General features: G+C 36.6%; 2 pseudogenes; one reads left to right on the top strand and one right to left on the bottom strand.

Moving 5' to 3' along the window:
- Positions 1-2,639: 2,639 nt before the first annotated feature.
- On the top strand, positions 2,640-2,758 carry LOC120594483 (uncharacterized; annotated as a pseudogene).
- Positions 2,759-18,022: 15,264 nt separating this feature from the next.
- Positions 18,023-18,141, bottom strand: LOC120593088 (uncharacterized; annotated as a pseudogene).
- Between the last annotated feature and the right edge of the window lie 849 nt (positions 18,142-18,990).

Raw genomic sequence — 18,990 nt, 5'->3', positions numbered from 1 at the left:
TCATCGGCAAAAAGTAAAAGGGAGTGCTGTAAGAAGTCTCTAGTGAGGACTCTATCCCTAACTTCTGGTCTATATGTAAGTCTCATGTCCATAAAATATCTATAAAAACCAGAAACTGTGAACTAGAGCTTTGAACTTTAGCAGGAACAGAGAATAAGAGAAGATATAACTGGATAAGGAAACTGACCTATAAATTGAGCTATATGTCATTTAGCTGGCTATAGATATTTTGATGAAATATTAAAACATTTCTCTCCCTCAAGTATGAAATAACTTTTTAATTTTAAAAATATTAGGCTTTTAAATTAAATTATTAACAATTTTTTAAAAATTCTTCTAAAATTGGTACTTACTTTGTTGGTGAAATGCCCAATGGAGATTGATCCACAAAAGCCAGAATTTTGAGTAATCTTGCTGCAGTTGGAGAGATACGAGAGATACAATGTACACACAAGAGCCATAAGACAAAACAAACAATGTAAGAAATAAAAATTCGGTGGAGGGAGAGATTACTTTAAGAGGAAGGGTCTGTCATGAACAGATTTATAGAGAAGGTGGGAACTGGATAGAACCTTGAAGGGCGGGTGGAACTTTAGACATACAAGTGAGAGGATAAATTTTCAAACAAGGAAAATGGTGTACATGGTAACATGACAATAAGATGGCTTAGGGCAAGTTCAAGGGACAGTGACTAGAATGGTTTGACTAGGACAAAGGGATAAGGGGAAAAAAGCCCTTGGTTAGACCCACACTATTAAGTTCATCAAATGCTTGGCATCAACTCAGTTCAACTCTCATGCTAAGACATCCAGGTATAAACTATATTTATAAAAAATAGAAAAAAGGATGAGAGTGGGAAGGAAAAAGTAATCATAAAAAACATTAAGAAGGAGTAGCCTTATTTCTTTGCCTGATTTCTATATTTCAGTTTAATGTTCTATATCACCAAGACATACATTTCTGCCCTTCTGAAAAAAAAAAGAAAAAGAAAAAGAAAGCAAAGAAACTATGAAGGATGTCTTTCTCTGTCAAAAAGAGAAAACTTTTTGTATAGGAAAATTGGTGTGATGGAATCATTAGTTAAATTGTCATGGTATTGTTTTTGCTATGAAATGGCAGATTTACCAGCTTTCACTTTTTGTATTTATGACTGTGATTGGAGAGACAATCGAAGTGGATATATATCTCCATGACTTTGAGTAAAATTCAGAAGTCACTTCAATAGTTTGAGTTAACAGAATGCAGTGCTATTTGAGAAATGTTAACAAAGGCTTTATTCAGTCATCTTCTCTATTATAAGTTTTATCTGTTACTTAATTTTATGGATACAGAAAATATTTATTTCTTTATGAAAAACTATTCCTCAAGCAGGTGCTCTCTCTTCTTTTGTCGTTCAATGCCCAACTACCTGGCAGTATTTCTCTGTAAATAAAAAGACTTGACCTTACTGTTTTCTTTGCTGCAGAGAAATTCATTCTTTCATTTTTGATGGGTTAACAGCCAGTAAAAGTAATGATGAACAGCCTTCCTCACTCCCTTTCACCCAGAACACAGAATTTAGACAATGCTGTACATGCTTATATTCTCTGTCCTTCCCCTGTTTTCGGAAGAAAAATATTTTTGAGAAAAATGTAGACTTGGATGAATATCACTACTCCCCAGGTGGTATGCCACTTTGGGTAGAGGGATGTGACATATCAGAGGACACATGTGCTACATATATGTAGCAATGTGGAAGATGTTAAGACGTTGAGCCAGATCAGCGTAAATGAGAGAAACTAAGAGTTTTTGTGACTTACATATCATGATAACTTTCTCTACTGACACATTTGCCTCCCTTCCCTCCTGGCACCTCATGAAAATTATAAAAGTGGATTTCCTTTTCAGATTAAACCCACAGAGTAGAATGAACACAGATCATCATCAGACAACATATTTCAACAAATTTCTCAAATACAAAAAGCAAATGGAAAAATTATCATGATTGAAAGAAGAGAAAGTTCAACCTAAGAGTCTTGCAAAGGAGGAGAGCATAGGAGGAAGTTTTTCTCCTTAAAAAAAATCTCTATGACAATATAGACCTGGCAATAACAGATACAGCAGAGTTGAAGAAAGGGGTGGGACTGAAAACAGTAGATTTAGATAAGAATCTGAATTCAACACATGGCCTCTCCCTCCCCGTAGGTAGAGGCAGCATCCAACTATTTGGTTCTAAACAACAACAACAACAACAACAACAAAACTCTAGAAGTCTCCTTTCTGAATAAATTGAACAGACTATAAACCATCTAGTGAAGAATTAGGAAAGGTAATGTAGTTACTGGAATTCCAAACAAACAATTTTTTTTTTTGGATTTCGGGTCCCCTCACCCCTCTCCCAAGATTACTGTCTGTCTCCCTGCTCTTCACACTATAGCAGTGCTATCAGTCTACGAGTTCCACTCCTACATCCAATAGAGCTTGCTGTCAGCATTCCTTCATTTAAGATATAAACTTAACAACCAAGGATTTCCCAGATATTTCATCAAAATGTTCAACATGAATGAAAAGACCAAATTAAACAAAATGAAAACTGAGAGATAACAGGTGATGTAGGGAACAACAACAACAACAACAATTTTTTTAAAAAAACCCTCTACATCAACGGCCATGCCACCCTCAACAAGCCTGATTCCATCTGATCTTGGCTGCTAAGCAGGGTCGGACCTGGTTAGTACTTGGATGGGAGACCACCTAAGAAAACCAGGTGCTGTAGGCATAAAAAATAATAATAATAATAATAATAATAATAATAAGGCATTGCAAGCTGACAAGGTCCTTGCAATCTGTGAGGTCAACCAAGGGTTGCCTTGCCTAAAAATAATAATAATAAAAAATAAATTTGAAAAACCCTCTATTTTCCTGAGAGATTTGAGAAAATATTGCAAAATATTGCATCTATAAGCCAAGAACAGGAAGCTATTAAAAAAAAAAAAAGGAACAACCAGAAAACAAGAAATTTAAAAAAATATATAATTACAAAAAAAAAAAGAAACAAACAAACAAAAAAACAAAAACCCAGATTCAAAGGAGTGGAAGATAAAGGCAAGATACTCTCCCAGAACATATTGTAGAAAGGGATATAGAAAGAGAATTAAAGAGGAGTTGCAGAATCTAATTAAAAGTGTTTCTCGAAAGACAGAGAACTAAGAAAATGAAGGGGAGCACATTTACATAGAAATAATAAGATAAAAATTTTCAGACCTAACAAAAGACATGTGAATCTTCCAACTGAAGTGACTACCTTAGATATATTTATTCTCTCTCTGTCTTTTCTCTCTCCCCATACTCTTTCTTCTGTTTCTCTCTCTCCCTTCTACTCTCTTTCTCTCTCTCCTCACTAAATAGATGATATAAGTTAAATCCTCACTTACCATAGGAGTAAATCATAAAATATCTATAGTGGGAAATAATAGAATTAAAGCCAGTGAGGTTTTCTCTTGGAAAAGTGATTTGACTAGGTAGAGGTGGGATGGTAGACGAGTGTGAGTTTTATTTTTGTTGATAGCTATCTATGTTATTTCATTTTTTAAGATCAGGCATATGTTTACTTTGATTTTTAAAACGTAACAAATATTTAAATAAGAATTGTAGACTATGCACCTGCTAAGGCAAATACTTGATTAAAATTGTAAAGTAGGTGAAGAAAAATCCAATAACCCCCAACCCCTTGTTCTCCAACCCTTTCCCAAGGTGGTCACTTGTTTTCCTTCTCCATCCAGGTCCCCAGGGTCTCCCTGTCTGCAATCTATCTGATCTCAAGACAAGGTGTAAATTTTAGTCACCACACTTTAGTCTTAGAACAATGATCTACGCCTTAAACTCAAATTCTTAGGTCTGGAAGGTACAAACTCTTTGTTGAAGTCTTTCATATCACATTGATCCTGTATGTTAAGGTCAGCCCTGAGTACATATTTAGTTCAGAAAAAAAGAAACAAGCAGGGAGATGGCAATTAACATTATTGATCATTTGTTTTGTAACAGAGGTTCTTATTCTGCTGATCCATTGTTATGCTCAGGAGGTCCAAGAATTTCCTCAAATTGAGCCCTAATTCATTCATTCATTTTTTAAATCTATAGGGTTCCACTTTCCCCCAGAAGAAATTCCATAGTTTTTATAAAAATCTCAAAGGATTCCATGACTTCAAAAATTTATAAGCACTATTGATACACATGGTCCCATTCAATCCTCTCCACAAGTTTTAAGGCAATGGAAGAAGAAGAGAAATAACATTTATTGAGCATATATTATGCTTATATATTTATCATTTAATTTTTCCAATATTCCGTTGAGGTCAATGTTATTATTCCTATTTTAATATGGCCAAAAGAGCAAGGGATCAAGTTAGTATCTAAACCTATGTCTGTCTATTCGGAACACCCATGCTCTTTCTAGTATATCATGATGCCTCCTTGTCTATTTATTTAGTTATTAGATAATTTTTTCCATTGGAGGGAGAAAGGGAGTAAGTTTTGTGAGGAAGTACTATGTTTTGCCATGACTTGTACAGCAAGAAAGACACACTTTGTTTATTAAAATATCTAGAAAAGCAGGACTTAAAGACTACTGTCTTCAGCATTAAACACAATTAAAATGGGAGTTGACAAAAGCAGAAAAGAAGTCGACAAATGGGCCTGAAAGCTCAATGGTGCCTACTTAGCAAACACGACACCAACTGCCCCAAATACGTTGCTGGGCATCTGCTCTGTATTCAAGTAGCTAGTCTCTCAACTGCACTATATTCGCTAGTTTTTCTTACCACTCTTGTTCTTTAAGAAATACTAATTAGTTTGATGACCTGGAAAATCGTTCTTAAAATCCCCACGACATTTGTAAAAAGAGCACAAGAAACCCTTTTCGACTGATAAATTCTTAATTTACAACTACTAATTCGATGTGTTCCTCCTTCTCTTGGCAAAGTAAATGAATCTGTGGTCATAGAAGGAATATTTTTAAAAATATATATCAAATCCTGAGAGTAGGTTTATTTTGTCGTTTCTCAAGCTTTTAGACAGTTTCGATTAGAATGGCTAGTACATCAACTTATATTTTATGTGAACTTAGGTTACTGATGAGTTTAAAAACATGATAATTGTCTAGGCTATTGTGCCAAGGATGCATCTTTTCTACAATTTTGTTATAGGTTATTCTTTTTACTTTTAATGCTTCCTAGGATAAGAAGCTCATCTCCCGACAATTATTTGTAAAAGAGATTTTAGGTTGAGAATGAGAGCTATGTTATACTTGGAAGCAGGTATGGCTGAGCATGTCTTTCAGAGACTGGTTGAGTAGCCCAACAAAAATCTATTCACATGAGGTTCTTTCAGAAAAAAACTCATCCAAAGGGAAGAAAGTAGAAGTATGAAAATTTGGTCCAAGACTAGTGAAGGAACAACACACGATGCCTGCCTATTCCATGTCTCCTTCTCCTAATAATGTTCATCACAGAAACACTGCTCATACTACTTAGAAATTCTACTTTCATATCTGCTAATAAGGCAATGGGCCACATGATCTGTGGCCACCACTGATTGGACCAGGGGTGGACACCTGACCTCAAATTGGCCAATTAGATTCTCTTTCCTGAGAAATTTAACCTTAAGTAGCAGCCATAGATTCTGATGAATCTTTGTGAATACTCAGAAAATTAATGTCAATTGGGGCAGCCATTCTCTACACTGTACACAGGGAAGCAATGAAAGCTGGTCTCAAAGATGCATGAAACAAATTATGAAAAGAAAGCTCTGTGGCTCCAGAGAGTTTCTGCCTTGGCTCCTGATACTCCTGCAGTTCAGGTGGTAATCCCTTATAAAGTGTGAATAGCTTCTCTTGAATTACCTCTGAATCTGTACAATAAGTTTCTTATTTTCTCCTTGAGCTCACTGGAGTTAAATTTTGGTTATTTCCTTAGTTACTGGAGAGACAGGCTGCAGAGTAAGTTAAAGGAAAGACAAAAGTAAAGAATGGAGGAAGAGAGGGAAGGAGGGAAGAAGGAAAGAAGGAGGGAAGGAAACAAGCAAAGCAGTCAGGCAAGAAGAGAGGGAGGGAAGGAAGGATAGATATCTATAAAATATTGAGATCACGAGTCTGTGTCACAGAGTGGCATAAATTGACTGTGAACCCTTCCTAATTGGAGTAATCGTTAAATTACATTTCATCTCAAGTGGACCCAGCAGGCTGAGCTGTAAGAGAAACCACACTCATTGGAAATCAGGAAGTTGCTAAAGAAGGCATAACTCTATGGTAAAGACTTCCCAGGGGGTTGTGCTTTGGTTGATGAGGCTACAATGGTACCTTTGGTGATATTAGCAATAGTCATGTAGAGATAGAAGATGATAGATATGTTACAAAAGCTTAGAAAACAACAGCTAGTTCTCAGACACATGTAACACCCCATGGAGACGCCCAGAAACGTTTGAAGGTGGGAGGCTTGGAGGTCTCACATATCAGCTTGGATGTATTTATAGAGATAGCATTTTGTTACTTGGAACCTTTTATTCATTCTGTGTAACTCCAGAGGGTAGTCATTTGATAACCCTTCAAATATTTGAAGACAATTACGATGCTTTCCCTAAATCTGAGATTCCACAATCTATACCTACCTACCTTTCATCTCAGTAACTTCACTACTTTATTTAGCCTGTGTCTCATACCTCAGACATGCCCTGCACATCAGAATCACCTTGGGCACTTGCTAAGAACACAAAATACATATTATTGGTCTCCTCTTCAGAGATTCTAATTTATTAAGTCTTGGATGGGGGGTATAAATCTCTATTTTTAAACAGATTATTCTTTTATCACTGGTCAAGTCCTGGCATTGGTATTGACAGTTTACCTTATTGGTCTCTCTACTTTGACAATATGCAATTAGTCAATTATGTGGTATTTCAAAAGGTAAACAGTACTCCATATACAGACTCACCTGAGAGTCCAACAAACTGTTTATTGTTTTTTTACCCAGTTTCTATCAATGAAGCCTTGAATTGCATTAGCTTTTCATCAGTCTTTATTGATTCATAATGACTTGATAATTTTATAAAAATTAAAATTCATATACTCTTTTTGCATGAACAACTTTTGTTCTATTCATTCTGTACTTCTGCAATTTATATTTTGAACCCGAAAGGAAAAGTTTGCATTTCCTTTTGAAATTTTATCTTGATTTGGTTCACGAACATTTTTATTTTTAGAATTATCAGGGGTTTAAGCAACATGTGCTATTTTTTCTAGTTTTATGTTACATCTAAATTATGGAAACGTACTTTCTCTGATCACATAAATTGTTAATAGGACTTTGTGTAGGTTAAGAACAAGAGCACAGAATTCTGGAACTTTATTAGAGAAAGGCTTGTACAAAGATTTGGTATTAGTTTCCCTATGGCTGCTGTAACAAACTACCACAAATTTAGTAGCTTAATACAAACAAATTAATATAATTCAGGAGATCAGAAGTCCAAAATGGGTCTCACTGTGGCTAAAATCAAGGTGTTGGCAGGGCTGCATTCTTTCTGGAGGCTCTATGAATGAATCTGTCTTCTTGCCTTTTTTAGCTTCTGGAATCTGCCTGCATTCCTGGGCTTGTGGCTCCTGCATTCTTGGATTTTTGCTTCAAAGCCAGCAATGGCTGGCTGGTCAAGTCATGATCAGAACAAGCCATCTCTCTTGTTCTGACTCTTCTTCCTTCTTCTCCATTTAAAGAACCTTGTGATTACATGGGATCCTGAAATATCCTGGATAATCTTTGAAGTCAATTGATTAGCAACCATAATTTCATTTGCAACCTTAATTCCCCCTTGCTGTGTCACATAACATATAAATAGGTTCCAGGGATTAAACTGAGGTCAGTTTTGGTATTCTGCCCATCACTGGCATCAATAATAAGTTTCTTAAAGATATTAGTCTTTTCAGATTGCAAAGCCTGCTCCCATGTATTGACTTGTTTGATGCTCACTTATCCCTGTGTACAACAAAAGGCAGCTATTACTGAATCAATTTTAAAGAAGAAGAATCTGAAGGTCAGAGAGTATGAAAGCTCTCTTAGGGTAAAAGTTACTAAGTGATGGAGTTGGAACCAGAGCCTGGGTGCTTTATTTCTGGCCCAATGATCTTTATAATTTATCGATAAGCTGTCTTACCATCTAATATTTCCCTGTGTTGGTCACAAGAACATCATGACAGACATTGTCAGATACGCATTTTTTATGTGATTTAATCAACAGGTCAAGTTACTTATCAGAAAAGGAAATAAAGTTTACTTTTTCAACGTGTCCCTACAGAACTCATGCTACCTCCTCCTGACAGCTGCTTTTCTTTTCCTTTTATTTATTGATTTTTTTCAAAGAATATGTAGGTGACTAAAGGGCCAGTCTCTGATGTTATTAGAGCTTGATGACCATCTTACTGGTCTGTAGATTCTACAATCTGCTTCTTACGCATTTGGATGATATTCTCTTCAGAATTCCTTAAACCTGCCAGAAGCGGAATCTTCTTTACCACACCTTATAAAACCAAGACATAACTGTTTCAGAAGGCTTAAAATCATGAAGTTTTCAATCTTTTGTTTGTCTCTTTCTCTCCTGTTTCTTCTCTGTGTCACTGCTTTTCACTTGCCAACTTGTTGATACCAATTTTAATTCCCTTCTGCCTCTTAAAAAAAAAAAAAAAACTTTTCTTTCTTGGCTTTCTTTCTGTATTATTTCTTCCAACCTATCCCAGAAACCTTCAGCCTATTTAATAAGCTCCTCCATGGAAACACATACTTAAAGTGCTTTTCTTTTCTCATCAAGCAAAGAGACCAGATTGCATTCACAGCGAGCAAAATTATGTGCTCAAGAGCCCAAGAGGAAGACACAAACAGATGCAGCAGCCACAGCAATGTTATTGTTCTTGCATATTGAGAACAAGGGGCTAGGTAGGTTGTGTCATCCCCACTCTGCAGTATTTCACATTCCAGCCACCCATTTCTAAATTCCTTCATTTCCGACACAAGTCTGGTTGAGAGTCTCCCTCTTGGAATCTGCATTTTGTGGTTTTATTTTTCTGTTGTTCCCTTCTTTTCTCTGCTCCTCTCCATGTGAGCATCTTATAAGGTCCTACCTTCTTTTTTTCTTTCTGTCTCTCTCTGAGATCTCATCTCTTCTCATGCTGTCTCTTTCCATCTGGTCCTGAATATCTGACTTCCTGAAACTTTCCATGCGAGACTGAACCTTAACATACATTAAGATGAAAAACTTCACCGGCCCTAGATGATTCGTTTTCCTAAATCCAGTCTCTTCCAATTTCATCAGAACTATTCATTTAACATCTTTGTTTCCCCTTCTCTCCCCTCCATGTATAATAATTTATCCCCAAATATTACAGCTATTACATTTTCCTCTACCTCCATAGTGTCTGTTGCATTTAATCATATCCTCTGGTATCATCCTAGCTCAAAAACTTATTATATGCTGCATGACTGCAATAATCTAACTCAGTGATTCTCAACCCTGGTTGCACATTAGAATCACCTGGGGGAGCTTTAAAAACATTTTTAAGTCCAGTGCCAACTTTAGGAATTCTGATTAAATTAGGCTGGAGTGGGGCCCCAAAATTTGCCATTTTTTTTAAAAAAAAAAAAAACTCCCCAGATGATTCTAATATGTAGCTAAGATTGAGAATTACCAGCTAATCTTAAATTTTTCCCCATCTTTAATCTATTTTGGATACTAGACGTTGACTAATTCTAAAGGGTTCTTTTTTTCATATTCACACCCACCCCAAAGCTTTAATTCAATAACATCTATGTAATATTTCCAAACTTTTTAGCTTAACTCCTGCCACCCCATAATCTGACCCCAGTTCACCCTATTAGCATGATCACTAATACTTCATCTCCCGAACCTGCCTTGTCATGTCCTGCCTTCATGCATGGTTGATACTCTTTTCCTGCACCCATTTTTCCCCCTTTACTACTCCTTTATCTCTCTTGGGAAATATTATCTTAAGGTCTTTTTCAGCCTTTTCTATATTTTTCTTGTTCTCTCAGTATAGATTGGTCTGTTTGTTGAGTTTGCCCTGTCCTTTCCATGCTTACCCTAGGCTGTGCCTGTCTCCTGCAGAGGAGGGTGCACTGCCAAGTCAGTCCTGGGCTCGTAGGTGCCTGGCTTTTTCCATAACTCACTCTGGCCTCGCCAGTGGATTAGCTTCCTGAGCCTATCACTGGTTGCCCTTTTCCTGCACCCATTTCTGCCTGCTGAGAATATGTTCAGCATTTCTACATGTCTAGCCCAAAGCTTTTCTCTACTTTGCCACCAGATCACATTTTCTCCTAAAATCCAAAACATTTTCAATTTATGCTAGACGTCAGGCAATTTTCATCAGAGCCTAGTGAAATATCAGGCTTTTGCATTAGGCAGAACAGGTTTAAGTCCTAGTTTCTCTGCTTCTTGCAATGTAACTTTGGAGTATCATGGAATCTCTATGAGTATTGTTTCTACATCTTTTAAATGAGAGTACCCATCTCTTATAGTTGTCTGATGATTAGATTAAGTGAAATAATGTATGGAAGAAGTCTGGTACCTGAGAAGTACTAGATAAGTATTAGCTATTTATTATTTTTACTATTATTATAATTGTGTACTTTTGCTATCATCCCAAATATATTATAAGACATTGGATTAAAAGACAAAGTCTTACAAAACTGCTTATACTCACAGTGTGTAGTGGTATTCCTTAAACATAGTAAATGTTCAACATCTTTGTTTAATAAGTAATTTTAAAAATAATTCTAAATATATCAAATGCAATTTAAGTGACCATGACCTCTACCTTGGCTGTAGTGCCTTTTGGGGGTAGATAGGCTGTATATAAAATTCTGATTAAAAGCTTATCTTTTTACAGCATAGCAATAAAAAAAAATATATGAAAAATACCTTGAAATGTTTAAAAATGCTTAAACTTTCCTGGGTACAATTCTAATGTCATTCTTTCAGGGTCTCTAAATATCTTGAGATTCTGCTAAATGTATTAGATCCGTCCTCCCCAAATCAAATGTTTATATAATCCTAATAAAAATGAACCCATAGCATGAAGTTGAATTAATTCTTTTGAGGCTAATTTTTCTGATTTTTATTTATTCCTTGTCCAGTACAGCACTGGCAAGTCATTCATTTCTTGTTTGGATACATCTATGATTAAACTCTGTGCAAACATATTTCCAGTGGGATTACATAAAGAATACTCAGGGTTTGACTTCGGTCGCTCCAGAGAGCAGCATATCATCTTCTCACCATGAGGTCTTAAGTCACAGAGAGTCTAGTTTAAGATATTTCTTTTTTTTCAGCTTATTCTTTTAGAATTTTATCTCCTTTTCTTATGGTGTTTTCTTCTAATCCCTATCAGAAGAGTTAATATTGAAAGGCTAATCCAGAATCAATTTGTCTTTTAAGAAAATGAATATTATAACAATTGACAAGAAAATTCTGTCCAAATGCCAAGAGCTATAAAACCTAAAACCACACACATACACACACACAGGTATGGACTGAATTCATATGTTAAAGCCCTAACCCCCTCAACTATATTTAGAAATAGGGCCTTAAAAGAGGTGACTAAGGTTAAATAAAAGTGAGACCCTAATTTGATAGGACCGATGAGCTTATAAGAGGAAGAGGGCCAGAGATCTCTCTCAATGCACAGAGAAAAGGCATGTGAGGACATAGCAAGTGGCCATGTAGAAGCCAGAAAGAGAGAACTCACAGAAACCAACCCTGACATCACCTTGTTCTTGAATGTCCAGCCTCCAAAACTGTGAGAAAATTAGTTTCTGTTGTTTAAGCCACCCAATCTGTGGAATTTTGTTGTGGCATCCATAGCAGAGTAATACACACATTCTCACACTCACACTGATACACACACAACAAATACAAAAATTTCAAAACCTTACATGCTAAGAGGAAAATACTGGTTTTCTTCTCTCCTTCCCTCCACTCCTAGTCAACCACTACTATTGACCTCCTTGACTTTCTCCCTGTGACCCTAAGATGTTAATATGGCCACAGTAAACTTTAACAATCTCATGTGTAAATTTTTCCTTTTAAACCTAGTATACAATGAGGACATGACCATCCACATCCCTGGGGAAAATTCTTCTGAATTGCTCTATTTTTCCTGATGACTCATTGTTAACTATAAAAGCACTGGCTCCATACCAGCCTTTCAGGGATTTTGAATTTTAAAATCTTTCTGGATATGTTATACCTTCCATGCCATCTTAAAAATTAGATGAACCTTATTTCCATCTCTCATTTACTCAGGGTCATTATTATGAAGTGCTACTAATGAAGCTGTAGATACATACAGAGGTAAATGTTGGGGTTTTACTACAATAACAAATCCTCACTATTAGGTCTGTCTGTCTGTCTGTCTGTCTGTCTCTCTCTCTCTCTCTCTTTCTCTCTCTGTATAGATAGATAGATAGATAGATAGATAGATAGATAGATAGATAGATAGATAAAGATAGATATAGATATAGATATAGATATAGATATAGATATAGATAGATATAGTCTCCATTTAATCCTCAAAACCACAGGTCTGTACAGAAAAGGAAACTGAAGCACAGAAAGGTCCTTGGAGGTAGGAAGGTAGTAAGCAGAAAAGCTAGGCTTTGAAATGAGGCCAACATGGCTCTAGAGCCCATGCACTTAACCGTGAAAGCTTTTACTGCCTCTACTGAAGATTGAGACGTGAAACTCTTCAGGGGACAAACACTAGCCATAGCTATACAGTCTACTTCTCGACAAATTCTTTGATGTCAACAAATATTTTAGTGGTTGAATCCTTTTCATAAATGTCACGCAAAGCTTATACAGATGAAGCAGCTTCAGGGCAATGCAATGGAGATGGATTTCTGCAAAAGACATGAGTGACTCAAAAGCTGAAGCACCCCACTTCCCAGTAGAATTCACAGTATCTGGAATATCATTATCTTCTAGATTTTTATATGAATTCTTTGACCTGTCAGGACAATTTAAATCATTAGCTACAACTGCAACATCCCTAATATGCCAGGTCACATTGATAGGTATGCTATTGAGTGGACAGCTCAGAACTTTAAAAAAAGTCACACTGGCTAATACACATATCTTGGTTTCTAATACTATTCTCCTGTAGAAGGAACAAGCTTTCTTTGGAGAAATGACTAAGCCTAGGATTGGGGCAGTAAATATACAGGATGAGCCTGAAGCATCTCGTAGTGCCAGAAAATAAGTTCTCAAAACAACAACCACCACCACAATGACTGGGGAATGTCACAGAGATGCAGGAGCCACCTAAAAGAGCTTTCAATGGGCAAAGCTGGAATGATTTGAGCAAAAAGTTTTAGATTATAACCCAAGTATAAAATAAATATCCATGTGCCCATACTGATGTAAATAAATGATTGAATAAACAAACAAACAAATAAACAAATAAGGAGAAGATACAATTTTCCTATACAGAAGAATTCCAAATAAATTACATAGAAAGTTCATTCTAAAAGGAATGGAATGTAACTCCCTCTTCAAGTGTGTATTGTGCATAGTGAACTTCACAGTGGAGAAACCAGACACTACCTCAGCCAGATGATCAAGGTCAACATCAACAGTGATAAGTCATAGTGATAGGAAGTACTGTGGATATGATGTGACGAAACTGGCCTCTGTGGTCTTTCTGCCAAAAACACGTTGCCCGACAATCCCACTCTCATCATGAGAAAAACATTAGACAAATCCCGACTGAGGAACATTCTTCAAAGTACCCAACCAATTACTCATCAAAACTATCAAGGAAGGTCAAAAAAAAAAAAAAAAAAGTCTGATAAACTGTCACAGCCAAAAGGAGCCTAAGGGGACATGACGACTAAATGTAATGTGGTATCATGTGTGAGATTCTGAAACAGAAAAATGACATTATATTAAAACTAAGCAAATATGAATAAAGTGTAGACTTTAAGTAATAATAATGTATTGATATTGGTTCAGTGACAAATGTACTTCCTAATATAAGATGTTAATAATAGAGGAAACTAGATGTGAGGTATATGGGAATTTCTGTACTATTTTCATAATGGTTTTAATAAATCTAGAACTATTCTAAAGTAGGTATTTTTTTAAGTCACTTTTCAGGACACTCGTTTCCTAGGGATGCAGTCACCTGATCACCCATGCTTCAGCTCACAGGGACCCTTGGCTCATATGTTGTGTTTTTCCAGATATAACGTCCACTTTATAATTTCCATAAACATCTCCCCACATGATTCTTTGGTTGTGGTTCTGATATCACAACACCTTCATGTCCGCTCAAATGAGATTCAGTTCAAACTGTTGACGAAAAGTTTATCTAGCTTTCTACTGCCCTGTTTTAGTTTAAAATGCCAGGGCCAACCAACTTTTAAAAAATTAGATAATAATACTTGGCTCGTTTGAAAAGCTTTGGGTCATGGAAATCCGTGTCCATATAACTTTTCCTTTTCTCTCTGAGAACCACTCATGTAATGGCCAGTGTTCTTATTCAGCACTAAGAAATGTCCCACAGTTTCCCATGACACAGAATACCCCCACCACCACACACACACACACACACACACACACACAAATCAACTTCTGATCATTAGCATTAGCTTTTCTCAGCTTTAAGGCCATTCAGGGAAAATTATCTTGATCCTACTCATCTCAGTAGCATGACTCACAGAAGGGTCCTCACAAGTTGTAAGGCGTATCATATATAAAAAAAAATTAAATTATAAACCTCATATATATTATATATATACATATTTGGTAATTATAAACCTCATATATATTATATATATATATATTTGGTAAATTATAAACCTCATATATATTATATATATATATATTTGGTAATTACATTTTTGTAATTTTGTAAAATTTTTGTAATACAAAAATGTAATTACCAAATATATATATATATAATATATATGAGGTTTATAATTTACTTTTCAAATAGAAAAGTAGTGTAGATTTAAGATCATCCCTATGTAATTCAGTACTATGCCCATCATAATGGAGGGGAGGCAAAGTATATTAGCAAGCATCTTTACTGTTACCAAGTCCAATACACCCTGACAATTCAGAGGAATTTTACAAAAATTCTTGCCTTCAACTTTGAGTCATATCTTATAATTTATAGGAAGTCTACAATGCAATGGGATTTGTACTCACCCACGTACTCAATAGTCATAGATACTGTACCCCAAGCATTTTGGGCTTCCCCACATGGCTGCCTCTCTCATGATTACTGTAGAAAAAAACCCTCACTTTTGGTTATATCTCTCTTCCATTCTGACCAGATCCCTTTAAGTCACTGAGACTTTTGTGTTCTTCCTCTGTCCCCTTCAGCCATCATGAATCATCAGTCATGTTCTTGTACATATTCACATTCAAGGGTGTGTGTGTGAAGAGAGAAAGAGAAACGAAAGAGAGAGAGGAGAGAGAGAGACAGAGAGAGAGAGACAGACAGGCAGACTGACAGACAGACAGACTGACAGACAGAGACAGAGAGACAGAGAAGGAGGAAGGGAGGTAAGGGCTGGGTAGACAGCAAACTGACTTTTTGTATAGAGCAGAAATTTCACATGCCCGAGCTGGGCCTTCTCTATGTTAATGCTTAAAGGAGTCTCTGACACTTTTCTTACCTTGAGTTGCATTACCAAATGCTGCCTTTGCTCCTAGCTTTGGTAAGTGCTGTCCCCGAGGAGGAGGAGGTCTTTCCTGCCATGTGGTACCAAACATTACTTCCTTTCATTATAACATGCTTTTTGAGAAGGTGAGAGGGAAGTAGCAAGGCCCCAGCAATCTTACTTCATCCCTGGCACGCCCATCAGAGCAGATCTTGCCTGGAAAGATCATCCCTTGGTGTATATCACACAGAGAAAAGTTTAAAAATTTCTATTCCAGGTCTCCACACTGAGATGCAGATGTTCTTCCTTCTACACAGAGCAGAGCTTTGAAGGGCTCCAGTACTGAGATGGCAATACCTCATTCTTCCTTCAGCACCACACAATTCTTTCCTCGTCCGTTTATCACCGCTCTTCTCTTCTCCATCCATGGAGAGCCTGTGTACTATGCGCTATCCTTGTCACCGAGTATAATTTCTGTGATGCATCCACCATGACTGTTAGTATTGCTGTTGATCTCCCTTGCAGAAGTTCTTCTCTCAGTTTCTCTGGCTCATATTTTCTGCATTTCCAGGACTTCACAGACACCACCCTCCATTCAGTGCTGCTTACTTCTGCATGGCTAACTGACCCTTCACAGTGCAGTTGGGTCTCTGTCTCTGTATTGTTTATTTCCTGCTGGGTGTTGAAAGGTTGATCTTATTTGCCACCCAAAACATTTTTCTTTAAGCTGATTCTGTGGCCGAAACAATTCCAAAAACTTTAGGGTTACATGATTATTTCCCTTTCCAGGTCTGCCTTTCTGTCTAAAAATTTAAAAATATTAACTAAAGAGTTAATATAATTAATAATAAATTTTAAAATAATAAATTTTAAAATATTAACTAAAGAGTTAATAAAGGTTGGTCTTATAATGCTGCCTGAGATAGGAACCATTACATTTTCATTGGCCATTGACATCATATCCTAGATGAGTATACCATATAGCCTTAATAAATAGTAGGACACAGAAGAAATAAGATCACAGGACAGGTACAATTTTTAGGGGGAAAGGAATAGTTGTGAGTACTTAAAAATATTATTAGTTAAACTCATAAAATAAATAGAATGTGGGAAGTGCTTTAGAGTCATATGAAATTGACCAAGAATTATAATGTCCGTATCAGAATAGTCTGCAGAGTACAAAATAGTCACAAAGCCCCTTTGCTATATAGTGACTGCAAATACAACTCCAAAGACACATAGCTACAAGTACCCTTGGTGTAAGAACAAATCACATTTCAATACCACCAGCTAATGATCATATACTCTGAAGCCTCATAAAATTGTAAAAATAGTCAAAGATGAGATTTTAGATTAATCATAAGTTTATTTAGCTGTTTCTGTGTCTTTCTGCTTTCATTTCTCTTACCCACATGGATTTGAGAAATGACCCTTGAGGTCCCTTCAGATTTTAAGATATTGTGATTCTAGGAAACATTTTATCAAGGCTGTTCACAAGTTTCAAAATTTATTCTTTACTCACCAACTAGGAGAATGATCTAATGGGAGTTTAACCTCTATGTTCTGCCTCTGACCAGCCTTCAGTAGACATGCCAGAGAGTAGTGAAAAGACAAAAGGAAGCCACCAGGAGAAAGGGAGAAGAAACAAACCAGACATCCATCAAGAACAAAGTCAGTTCCAACAAAACATTTGCAGGGCTTTGGGGGGAAAAGCAGAAATAAAACTCCATAACGTAACACCACTTTCCTTTTAATTTCCCCCTACCCCATTCTGCCCTGCATTATGAAGGGCATTTTACATGTACATGTGGACACCCTAACCTCTACTTTCAAGCTCTGTCCACTAAGCACTCCCCTACCCACTCATCTCCTTGGTCACGAAAGTCATGCCTAGCTTTGTGCATACCAGTAGCATTATCTATCCTAAAGAAGAGAAACCTGGTAGAGAAGGCCTAGCAAAAGACCATCAAGTGCTGGAATAATCTGGGCAGGCAATTCTAAGGTCCCAGGTATAAGGAGTATGATTCAAAAGGAGATGCTAGGGCTATAGCAGGCATTACCTCTTCTCCTCTGGACTCTTTGCTCCAGGATAAGCAATGTGACTAGAGGAGGGATAGAGCAGGGACTTCCACAACACAGAACCAGGACAGGAATACTTCCTGCCCAGGGCTTGTATAGAGTCGGCTATGTTCCTAATTGTTTGTTTGTTTGTTTACTATTTTTATTTTTTTATTTTTTAGGTGGGGCAACTCTTGGTTGACCTCATAGATTATGAAGACCTTGTCAGCTTACAATCTTTATTTTTTATTTTTTATTTTTTACGCCTACAGCACCTGATCTTCCTAGGTGGTCTCCCATGCAAGTACTAACCAGGCCCGACCCTGCTTAGCTTCTGAGATCAGACCGGATCGGGCTTGTTCAGTGTAGCATGACTGTAGACTGGCTATGCTCCTAATTGTAATAGAAAAGTGGAAATATAATTGTTTAAATATGATCCTGGCCAGGCCATGTATTAAGAAATATAACAAAGTTGGTAAACATATCGGTAACTTGAAAAACTCTGATGGCAGATAACAGAATTTTTTTGCCCTAAAGCTAAACTCGGTGGAATTGATTAACCAGCATGAATGATTATCACTAAACAAGTATAAATTGGTGTAGGGATATGTTTAGATGACTGTATATTGTGACATTTTATTATAGCTCTGTCTGAGAGTAGAATCACCTTATTTGAAATTAAATTGCATAGCCAAACAATAAAAATTTCACACCGGAGTAACAGGGCAGCAGGCCAAGCTTCCATATTGTGTCCCTCAGCTTAAATTTCTTGCAGCTTCCAGCTCTATTTCTGGGAAAGAACAGCCTAGATTATCTATAAATTTCTTTCTGGTGCTATGATTCTCAGATTCAAATTCAACTAACATTTATGTAGCATTTGCTATTTGTGCCATGCCGGGTCGTTTTGTGTATCTTCTGTCAATTTAAACTTTCCTGGGAAATATTGTTAGCCCCATCTAAAGGTGAGGGAAAGAAACCTCAGAAAAGTAAATAGACTTGGTATAGATCTTACAGCTATGAATACACAGTGGTGATTCTTTAGCACAGATCCCATATACTTCATTCTTGGATGTATCACCAGTGCCCAGAACAGGGCCTGGAGCATTGCCAGCACTCAAAGAACATTACTAGTTGAATGAACCAACAACTTAGAGCTGCTAGTACATATTCACCTACTAAAGAGAGAGATGTAATGAAATATTTGAACATAAAAACTTTCTAAGTTCACCCT

This window comes from Pteropus medius, unplaced genomic scaffold, assembly GCF_902729225.1.
Source record: "Pteropus medius unplaced genomic scaffold, Ma_sr-lr_union100, whole genome shotgun sequence".
Lineage (NCBI taxonomy): Eukaryota > Metazoa > Chordata > Mammalia > Chiroptera > Pteropodidae > Pteropus > Pteropus medius.
This window is presented reverse-complemented; position numbering and strand designations above follow the sequence as displayed.